Genomic DNA, 11586 nt, shown 5'->3' with positions numbered 1-11586 from the left:
CCAACAACTCCCAGGAACAGCTCCCAGAACCATCATCTATGAAAACAGCAGAAGACCGTCAGTGGTCCCAGACTGATTCTCTGGCTCCAAGTCTGGCAGCTTAGCCTCCCTGACCATCAACTATGCTCCAGGCTGAGGACGAAGCTGAGTTTTACTGCTTAACATGGGACAACAGCCTTAGTGTTGATACACTGATCTAGTCCTCTGGGGAAGTGAGACAAAAACTCATTTACTCATCTGTGAAGATGGGAACACACACCAGCAGTTCCTGCTCAGCTTAGCCTCTGATTCTGCTTATTCTTTTGTTGAGGCCCTGGGCCCAGGTCCATCCAAGGGCATGACCAGGGAATGAGGCTCTCCTGTCCCTTCTGTCCTAGAGTCGCTCAGAGCCCATTCCTAGGTGAAGAGTCTTCATGAGAACAGAAATGTCTTGTTTAATCGGCCAGAGGTGTTTTACTTCTAGATTGTATCATAGTATTTTTTCCTTCTGATTTTAAAACAAATCAAGTGTTTTATTTTGTCTCTGAACATATCACAGAACCTCAGCACCACCCATGTGGTGCTTGAAGAATAATGCAGTCCTGTTGCACCTGAAATTATTATCTCCTTGGTTATATATGGTGCTGCTGCCTAGTTTTGTCTTATTTCTATATTTTTTGAGAAATAGATAATCACTTAGAGTTATAAAAGTATTTTTAAAACTTCAATTTCTTTGTCCATAGAAAAAGCATGCATGTGAATGTTTTTAGAGTTTAATTCTTAATCATAAAAACCTGGAAGTGACCAGAAATCTGTCCATAGAGATTTATTCCAGGTTTATATCTAATCACCCAAACATGGAACTGACTAAGATGCCACCAAATAGGCAGCACGTTTATTTTTTAAAGGTTTTATTTACTTATTTGATGTAGAGGAAGAGAATGAGTGTGGAGGGGGAGGGCAGAGGGACAAACAGACACCCCACTGGGCAGGGAGCCTGATGTGGGGCTCAATCCCAGGACCCTGGGATCATGACGGAGCCAAAGGCAGATTCTTAACTGACTGAGCCACCCAGGTGCCCCATAGGCAGTATATTTATAAAAAGGGATATAGTACATAGTATGGTTTACCTTACATCGCATATTTGATAAAGCAAAAGTCTCACAAGAGTGAAAAAATCTACAGTTTCTAGCAGGATAAGAGAGACAAAAGAGTAGATCACATGAAGAAGGAAAAATTGTATCTGAGCAACAGAATGATTATCTATATGATGCTGTAACGGCACTGAAATTACACAATGACTCTATCAGAGTTCAATAAACACTGTGCAGCCACATGACAGACCCTAACATGGGCAGAAAAATTCATTTAGGAGGTTTGGAGCCCAGGATGGGATGTGGACAGTGGCAAACCCATGTACCTGCCGAACAAATGGGAACACAGCTCAGTGCCGGGCTCGGGGGAAATCCACTAAGATGAATGACTGTGAACATGAGTGGAGCCTGTCTGTGGAAAGTCAGAGGAGACTGCATGTGAGCATTGTGCTGTAGTAGATAAGATTGGTTCCCATGGGGAACAGGTGGATTATTTTGAGGGGACTGAACTGTGTCCTGGAATTGAACAATCAAGCCAATAGATGGGCACCAGTGGAGTGAGATTTCTCATGGTAGGAATGGAAATTCACAGGTAAGTGAGGAGATTCAGTTGGTTAAGTGAGGAGGTGTGAGTGAAGCAGGTGATCTTGGGTTAAAGCTAGAGATGGCAGCTTGGAATCATGTGTAGTTTGATGGAGACAGATAATTGCATGGAGTATCAATCACCATTGTGTGCATGTTCCTATGTTAGTTGACTCTCGTATAGGAATTCTTGGTCTGTCACTGGAGGGTAAGTACAATCAGTGCTGTCCCAAAGCCCTGAGGTGCATTTCCCCAAATATTTATTCCTAATACCATTCTCCTGGGAAGAGACACAGGCATCTTTGGATGAATCTTAATACCTAGGTCAGGAATTATAAGGTAAGAGTGTCAGAAAGTGAAATTCCTTCAAAACAAACACAAAAACATTAGTGCACACACTAATAACCCAGCACACACACACACACACACACACACACACACACACACACACACACAATGACATGGTGTGAAATGGAGCTCATGAGCCAACTTAAAAAGCTCCCATTGGGCAAAACTGGAAAGATTTGAGCAGCCAAATAAATGTAACAGTATAGTCTTATAACTCAAATTCTAAAACAGCTCTCCATGCTCCACATTGTTAACAGTTTGAACAAATGGATAAATGGAAGAAGAAGAAATACATTCTAGTACAGAGATTTCAATTAACAGGTGTAAACACTTTGCCCAGAGGATGTCAGGCATAATCCCCATTAAGGAAGTATGCACAAAGTCACCAAAAGAGAAAGTGTCATAGTGAGATGAAGTTTAAGGAGACATCACAGCTAAATGCCACAAAGAATCCTGAACTGGATCTTAGAACAGCAAAATAACATTAAGTAAAAACTAAGAAAACCATCAAATGCTGGGCCCTGTGCACTGGGGTTGTGGGATGTTCCAGGATATTCTTGTAATACAGCAACATTAACATTAGTCTCAATGTCAGGATGTACACTTTTTACCTGTTGTGAACCAACAGTGAACTCTGGGAAACATTAGGCCTTGACCTTGAAGCCAGCCCAAACCAATGTTTGTTTGCTTGTTTGTTTGTTTATTCATTCATTCATTCATTCATTCATTCATTCATTTGTCAATTATTAATTGAAATGTAATCTCTACCAACACTTAACACTGCAATATTTTAAAATGTTTTCTGAATTGTCCTATTTGGAATATGCACCAAATGGTTATATCCCTACAGAATTCCCTGTCTATTCCTTTCCCAGAAATAATTTTTTTTTCTTTTTTTTTTTTTGCAATTTTTTGCAATTTTTTCAAGGCAGCTCCACTGTCCCCTCCTCAGTCCCACCTGACCTGATGCACTCCTGGGGCATTCAGCTTTGTCTAGAATGTCCTGTAACTATATATGCACATATTTGCACATCCCATGGACCAGGGCTCCTCCTAGACTGAGAATTTACAGGGAACCTGCACAAGCATTGGGAACATAGTACAGGTGTCCCAAACTGTTGAAAGTTCTCTTCACACCACTTAGCTTTTATGAAATATTTACACTAGGGCCTGCTTTTGCTACTAACAGAAATATGAAGAAAAAATGAGTTTCACAAAAAAATAAGTGCCAACATACCACCCGGCATAAGTTTTGCAGGGAACCTCTACAGAGACTGCACAGCTCATACAGCGTGGGGGACGCTTTCCAGATCCTTCCCTGAGAATTACACACAGCAGCTCAGCAACAGGCCACAAGAGCTCTGAATTGTGCATGTCATCACATGGGCTTTATCTACACTTATGTTGTATATCTGATGGCAAGTGTATCCTTAGGTATTAGGCAAGCCTAAGAAAGGTTACCTTTTGAGTCTGAAAACATGTGAAAGATGTGCATATAAATTAATATTAATTGTTTCTTTGCCTTATGCCATCGTGGCTTACCAAAGTTACGTGGGGATGATATGGTTTCCAATAGCAGGGTGAACTTGTACTAAGAAATGGACCATGAATGCGTGTATCCACAGGGATGTGATGAGTGGCAGAAACAAGCTGGCCTGTCAGGGTTTTGGAACACAGTGACTGCTGTGCTCCATGACTGGCAGAGAGAGATGTAGGACTTCCCTGTTATCCCTACAAGCTGTTCATTGAGGACCCTTCACTCAGGGGAGCCTGGGCCTGGAGGCTTGGCCCTGAGCCTCCTCCTGGGGTCTCAGCAGCTGTATCCTCTGTGGCCTGGCAGAGTCCCCTGAGCAGGGACCTGTGTGTGAACTCAGCAGGTGCTTCCTCCCAGGGCTCTTCCCAAGGCTGTAGACAATTTCTATCCTCCTCAGTGTGTGGTGTGAACTGAACTCCAGCTCCAGGGCTGAGAGGGGCTGCGCAGCCATTGGTTGGAGCCCATTTGCATGGACAGCCCCTCCTGTGGCAGAAGGTGGAGGAGCCCAGCCCACTGTGGGGACCAGTGTCTGTGTCACCATGGTCTGGAATCCTGTAGTCCTTATGGTCCCCTCCTATTATACAGGTACAGACAGGTGTCAGGGAAACAGGCAGCCCTCAAAGACACTCTTACTATTGTCAGAATGTTGATCAATTTCTCCCTGTTTCTTCCCACATTAACCACACTGTTTGTGTTTGCAAGTTCCCTGTCCCAGCCTATACTGACCCAGCTACCCTCTGTCTCTGCATTTCTGGGAGCAACGGCCAGACTCACCTACAACTTCAGCAGTGACTTCAGTGTTGGCAGCTACCAAACATCCTGGTACCAGCAGAATCCAAGGAGCCCTCCTCAGCATTTTCTGAGGTTCTACTCATACTTAAATAAGCACCAGGGCTCCCGGGTCCCCAGCCGCTTCTCTGGATCCAAAGATACCTCAGCCAATGCAGGGCTTCTGCTCATCTCTGGGCTGCAGCCTGAAGACGAGGCTGATGATTACTGTGCTAAAGGTCATGGCAGTGAGAGCAGATACACTTACTCATAGTGTCTCAGACAATGAGGAAATGAGACAAAAACCCATGGGCCCACAGGCCTTGTCTCTGAGTCTATTTTATGGAGAAGTTCTTTGGAGTCTCCTGTGGGGAACAGCCTTCTGTGGGGAGACCTTGAGACAGTCTTGAGAAGGTCTTGAGTCCTTGGGAAGGAAGGAGTGATATCCAGATTATGCTGTTGTCTGAGACAGTGCAGGTATCTCAGGAGTACACTTGGGTGAGGGACGGATACCAAAAGCACATGCCCCAGGGTCTTGGGTAATTAAAAAAATATATATGCATTGACTTTAAGTATATGTAAGGGGTTTGGCCACCAGGACCATGACCAAACTAACAACATTTCCATCACCTGCAGAGAAACCCCAGACCCACCAGTAGTCAGGCCAGTGTTCCCCTGCACTCAGCACACTGTGGCTCCCAAGTCCCTCCTTCCAGTAGTGAGCTCCCTACTGTGAACATTTCACAGTGACCAAATCACAGAACATTTGTAAATGTTCAAATCACTGCCTGAGAAGTATGTGCATTGTTGGGGGCATCACCACCATCTGTAAATATGCAGATCGCTTCATGTATGTCCATGTCAGGCTTGTGTGGTGGCCATACTAATATATCTGTAAGGCCATAATTTTAATGCATAGGATGTTGAAATGAGCATAATTTATTTTTCCATATTGGTCTATCAAATATTTAAGGATTTCAAATTTTTATTTTCCAATGTCTATTATCCTCTTGTTACCTTTTATTCTGTACATTTGTGCATGCTCTCTTTCTGTTTAATGACTTAGCCAGTGTTTGTTTTATGATGTTATGAAAATAATTTTAAGTGTTAACTAGATCACTTTTCTATTTTTCCTCTCATAAATTTTTGCTTTACTGGGGGTAGGTTGGTGAGCTGTGTCTCCTCTCCCGTTTTCTTATTCCCCTGCACCTGGCAGATAATAAGTGTCTCACTCCTGTGAGCATGACCTGTTGTTGGAAGGGTTTTTGTCTCACTTCCTCATCATTTGAGACACTGAGTAATGAAAGCTGCTACCAGTCCAAAGATTTGTAGCAAAGATCTCACTGCAGGTCTCCCCCAAGAAGAACCTCTGCAGAAGTTTCCTCCATCCAGCCAATCCCATGGTCAACTTTCAGTTCTCCGCCTCCCCATCCTGTGTCTTCATGCTCTGGTGACATTCCCCTCTGATGGTGGTTCAGATTATCTGCTAGTTTCCCCTTCTGTGTCCCATAGACTTTTCTGGAAATTCTTTTTCTCTCCACTGAAGCTCCTGACTTGTGTTGTGAACATGGGAGCCAGTCTGTCTGGATTCAGTCACTAGTGTTTTATTTATTTATTAATTTATTTTCACACAGATTGTGTGAGGTTGGTACATAATCTGTCTCATGTGTTAATAAGGTGTGAGTCCTGTGTAGTTTCCTCTGTCTTCTTAATGGTGAAGGTGTTTTTAGGATACATAATGGGAATTTGAAATTTTCTTGGTGAATATCACCTCAACTATCCAGAAATTTTCATAAAACATTGGCTTAGGAGTTAAAAAAATCATAATAAAGGGAGACCTCTTTTAAAAATAGATACTTTTATTTTATTTATTTATTTAAATTCAATTATTGAAGGCATACTACATAATCAGTTTTGATATAATGTTCAGTGTTTCATTAGTTCAATATAAAACCCAGTGTACATCATATCATGTGCCATCTTTAATTCACATCACCTAGCTACCCCACCCCCTACCTCCCTCTCTGCAACCCTCAGTTTCCCACAGTCAAAATTCTCATATGACTTTTCTCCCTCTCTGATTTCTTACCTTTCGGGTTTCCCTCCCTTCCCTTATTAACCTCTGCACTATTCCTTATGTTCCACATATGAGTGAAACCATATGATAATTGTGTTTCTCTGACTGACTTTTTTCACTTAGCTTAATACCCTCCAATTCCATCCATGTCCATGTAAATGGTAGATATTCATCCTTTCTGATGACTGAGTAATATTCCATCATGTATATGAAACACATCTTCTTTATCCATTCATCCATTGAAGAAAATCTTTGCTCCTTCCACAGTTTGGCTATTGTGGACATTGGATATTGCTACCATGAACCACCATACACCAGTCAGAATGACTAAAATTAATAAGACATGGAACAAGTGTTGGCGAGGATGTGGAGAAAGGGGAATGCTCTTGCACTGTGGGTGAGAATGTAAGCTAGTTCAGCTACTCTGGAAATCATTATGGAGGTTCTTCAGGATGTTAAAAGTATATACTTTTAAATAATTTATTTATCTACTTGACACAGAGAGAGAGAACAAGCAGCGGGGTGGTGGCAGGCAAATGAGAGGGAGAAGATGGCTCCATAAGGAGTGGAGAGGCTTATGTGGAGCTCGATCCCAGGACTATGGGATCATGACCTGAGCTGAAGACAGATGGTTAACCAAATGAGCCATCCAAGCATCCCCTAAATAGATATGTTTTAAATTAACTACCTTATTTCATTTTTTACTTACATCTAACTTATATAAAGGGTATTGAAGATCAGACAAAGATAATTGTTAATGACAATTATTACGTAACAGTTCACTGCAATTTCTTATGAATACATCAATAACTGACTAAAATCACAGGTAGCAAGTAGGGGAAAAAAAGCAATTTTTTCTAGTTAAGGGATGACATATATTATGTACAAGTGTCATGGAACTACCCTGAGTTGTCTCCTTGATGAGGTACAGGGAGAGGCTACAAAAAGTATTTTCACACAAAGGTAACTTAATCTGCAACAAATAAGGAGATCAAGGGAAGAATTTTCAAATCTGTGGCTCCCTGAGTGGGGCTGATTGGGTTCCATTATTCCAGGTTAGGATGAACATTCACAAAGGGGAGAATTGTCATCCCAGGTGAAGATGGGCATACGGCTGTGCAGGGGAACTGAGGACACAATCTTCAGTGTGCCCTGTGTGTGTTCTTGAAGCCTGTGCTCTTCCAGCATGGAGATTTAACATTGCAAGGGACAGAGGTCACTGGAGGACACTCTATGGCCCTTCTGTGCAGGAGGAGTTTGTGGAGGAGCTCATATCCATCTAGGCTTCCAGGCTTTTCCTGCTGTTGTCTCTGAAATGTAAGATAAACATTCCTGTGAAGAAGGGGTGTCTGTGTGGGTCTTGTTAGTAACAGTTTTAACCTCATAACCCTGTGGGAATGATTTCTGTCCTACTAAATCATTTCAAGGATGAGCATTCGGTCAGTCTTTACTTCTGACACAAGACTGGGAATTTTACCACTGAGTTATAGTCTCTAATGTGGTTACACTAGTCCTGGTCTGGTAGAGATTGCTAGATTTTGCATTCCCTTTTTTCCCTTAAAGCCCTTACCAATGGTAGTTGTTGCATTTCTTTGTTCAAACACTTCCTAGAAGGTTCTGAAAAATGTGTGTAGTGCAAGTAGATCCTGGAGGACACAGATCATGGAAAAAACACAGGGAGGGGCCTAAGATGAGTGTTTTTGGATCAGGAAAGCTGTCTCTCCCTTTTTTATTTTATAGGGGGCCCCAATTTTTCTGGTTATAGAAGTTTCTGGAAATTTAGCTTAAAAATATTGCACCAATGAGATAACTCAGTAAAATCTTTAGAAATATATAAAATAGAATATCCATTATTTCATTATTAATTAAAATAACAATTATTTCCATAAGTTACAATTAATGATGATTATTCTATTAATATTATCAACAAATTTATAAAGGCTCATGTTACTGGAAAGATAACAAGTTCTGAAGTCACACTGTGCATTTCTCCATTGGAAAATCAATAGCAAAGTGACAAATGGTGGGGGGGAAAGGTGCTTTATTCAGGGAGCAAACACCGTGTGAAGGTGGTGGACAAAAACTCTAAGACCACCTTCCCTATCCACATGATGTTTGAGTTTTGTCCAGGGGATGGGGCAGTAAATAGTGGGGGTTCTGTGCAGGAGAAGCAGGTGCTTAGGTTATTGTGGATCTGACCCTGAACAGACTTGCTGGCATCCTGGACAGCTGCTTACAATGTGGTCAGGAAGTTAATCCCTTCCAGTGGTCAATAAATCTAAAGGAAAGAATGGTAATTCTACTATGGACCTAGGGACTTAGGTCAGCAAACATGGAGTGTATAACCTTGAAACAAGCTCACACTTAAGACCAGCAGGAGTGCAGTTACAGTGAGCGGGAACATCCTGTCATGTGTGCAATCTGTATATTAAAGGAAATCATAATATTTCCTGAAGAATATGAAAGCACATCTGAAAACATGGTGAACAACTTATTTTTGTCTTCAATATGAATATGAACAATATATATGTCAACAGGTAATAGGTGATGTCATGCAACTCATCTACTAACTTCTGTTTTCAAGTTTGGAGTCTGAATGGAAGGCACCTTCTAACTTCAAGGAAATTGAGGGAAGCTTGACCATATATTGCAGAAGAAGAAAGACATGCGCATGCATTTCAGTGAGGGAAGCAAGAAATGAAGGATCACAGAATGGCTGAACTAGCAACAAACTAGAGGGGGTTCTCAGACTTTCACAGGGGAGCAGTCAGCATGGCCACATGCACCTGCAACCACAATCAGCTAGGGATTCAAGTGGAGAAACAACATGGCAGATTTGATGGGTGTGTTGTTTTGTGAGGTGAGTGGGAATAACCCTGGTGGAGTCAGAAAGACTGGATTATGATGATGATAATGATGATTGAATATTTTAAGTAAGTGAGGAAGAACAGGGAGTATATGGAAATGAAATAATCAGCTGGGAAAAGAAGAGAGAAGAATGTACTTTATTTCATGTTCACCAATATTCTCATGCCCATCCTCACTTGAATAGGAGGTGTTATCTCTCCCTCCACGACTCCTGACTTGTCACCTTGTCATCAAAGCAGAAGTAGAAAGAAATCAATTGTGATAATAGTTAAACGATTCAAGCAACAGATGACAGGGGGGACCCCTCACCCTTTCAGGTAGGTCTGATTCCCTTCGACTTGCTCTTTTTTCATTATTATTAACTCTGAGAAACAAACTGAGGGTTTTGGAGGGGAGAGGGGTGGAACGTTGGGTGAGCCTGGTAGTGGGTATTATGGAGGGCACGTATGGCATGGAGCACTGTGTGTGGTGCACAAACAATGAATTCTGGAACACTGAAAATAAATTAAAAATGAAAAGTTTTAAAAAGGAAGTAAATACAGAAATTTTATTAGACTTCTTACATCTCAGTCATTCACTTCATAGTCAGACTTTTCTGATGTACTTAATGAAGAAAGAAAGTGAATTACTAAAAAAGAGTTGGTCGGCAACTAGCATATAATTTTACATTTCAATAATAGAAACTACAAAGTAATGTTTTCTAAGATGAAAATTGACTGTAATTCGAAAAAATATTTAATTATGTAAAAATACAATACAAAAAACTTATAATGTATTATAAATATAAATATTTAATTATGTAAAAATACAATACAAAAAACTTATAATGTATTCTTTGCCCCAGGGATACAGGTCTGTGAGTCATCAGGCTTACACATTTCACAACACTCACCATACCACATACCCTCCCAATGTCCATAACCCAGCCACCCTAACCTTACCCCCCAACCCTCCAACAGCCCTCAGTTTGTTTCATGAGATTAAGAGTCTCTTATGACTTGCCTCCCTCCTGATCCCATCTTGCTTCATTTGTTTCCTCCCTAACCCCCAGGAACCCCCTGCCTCTCAAATCCCTCATATCAGAGAGATCATACAATAATTGTCTTTCTCTGATTGACTTATTTCATTTAGCATAATACCCTCTAGTTCCATCCACATTGTTGCAAATGGCAAGATTTCTTTTCTTTTGATGGCTGCATAGTATTCCATTGTATATAATATACTACATCTTCTTAATCCATTCATCTGTTGATGGACACCTAGGTTCTTTCCATAGTTTGGCTATTGTGGACATTGTTGCTATAAACATTTGGGTGCACGTGCCCCTTCAGATCACTACATTTGTCTCATTAGGGTAAATATCCAGTAGTGTGATTGCTTTGTCTATTTTCAATGTTTTGAGGAACCTCCAAACTGTTTTCCAGAGTGGTTGCACCAGTTTGCATTACCACCAACAGTGTAGGAGGGTTCCCCTTTCTCTGCATCCTGGTTAAAATCTGTGATTTCCTGACTTGTTAATTTTAGCCATTCTGACTGGTGTGAGGTGGTATCTCATTGTGGTTTTGATTTGTATTTCCCTGATGCCAAGTGATGTTGATCACGTTTTCATGTGTTTGTTGGCCATTTGGATGTCTTCCTCGCCCTCATGGGAACAGTGTGGTCTCAAGACCTCCAGGGTCACAGAAAGACCGGGGGGTGTCTGAGTATGGCAGAACTCCCATGTATTGGAGCAGGGAGGCCAGCTACAGAGATGGAGCCAAGGAGTGGGCTCTCAGCTTGGGATTACCACTTGCTTTTTATTGATGTGGTTTCTCCAGTTCTTTTAACTCCACTCATTCTCCACCAGTGACTCCACTTCCCTCTTGATGCCCCATCTACCCCATTTGTTGATTTGCTGCAAGTATTCATGGATGGCCCTCACTTTCTATGGCCAAGTATTGACCTCAACTTTTCTATCTCCAAATAATTCTGTATATGTTTGACACTTTTTGAGAAAAGAGACTCAATTCAATAATCTAATATGTTATGAAATCATGATTTAGATTCTTCTCATCACCCAAAACAGATTCCCTACATCATGACGCCTACTCCTCTCTCCCTCACCACATGACATGTAATCAATTTCCTTAACATATTTTAAAGTACACAATATTTTATTATAAGCTAGAGAGGGTATGTTGTATCACAAATCTCTGGAGCAAATTTATTATGAAAACTGAAACTTTGTACCCACTGAGAAACAATTTTCCATTCTCCTTTCTCCAGTCCTGGAAACCCCTCTCTTCTCTGCTTCAGTGAGTTTTACTATTTAGAATCTTCATATGAGTATAATCAGG

At 41.2% G+C, this 11586-nt stretch overlaps 1 gene segment (V, D, J or C); it reads left to right on the top strand.

Moving 5' to 3' along the window:
* Positions 1 to 4180: 4180 nt before the first annotated feature.
* LOC308354288 (putative non-functional immunoglobulin lambda variable 5-48) lies at positions 4181 to 4579 on the top strand. The segment is given in 1 exon: positions 4181 to 4579.
* The last annotated feature ends 7007 nt before the right edge of the window (positions 4580 to 11586 follow it).

This window comes from Martes martes, assembly GCF_963455335.1.
Source record: "Martes martes genome assembly, chromosome: 13".
NCBI classification, from domain to species: Eukaryota; Metazoa; Chordata; class Mammalia; order Carnivora; family Mustelidae; genus Martes; species Martes martes.
The sequence above is the reverse complement of the archived record's forward strand: the minus strand, read 5'-3'. Positions and strand labels throughout refer to the sequence as shown.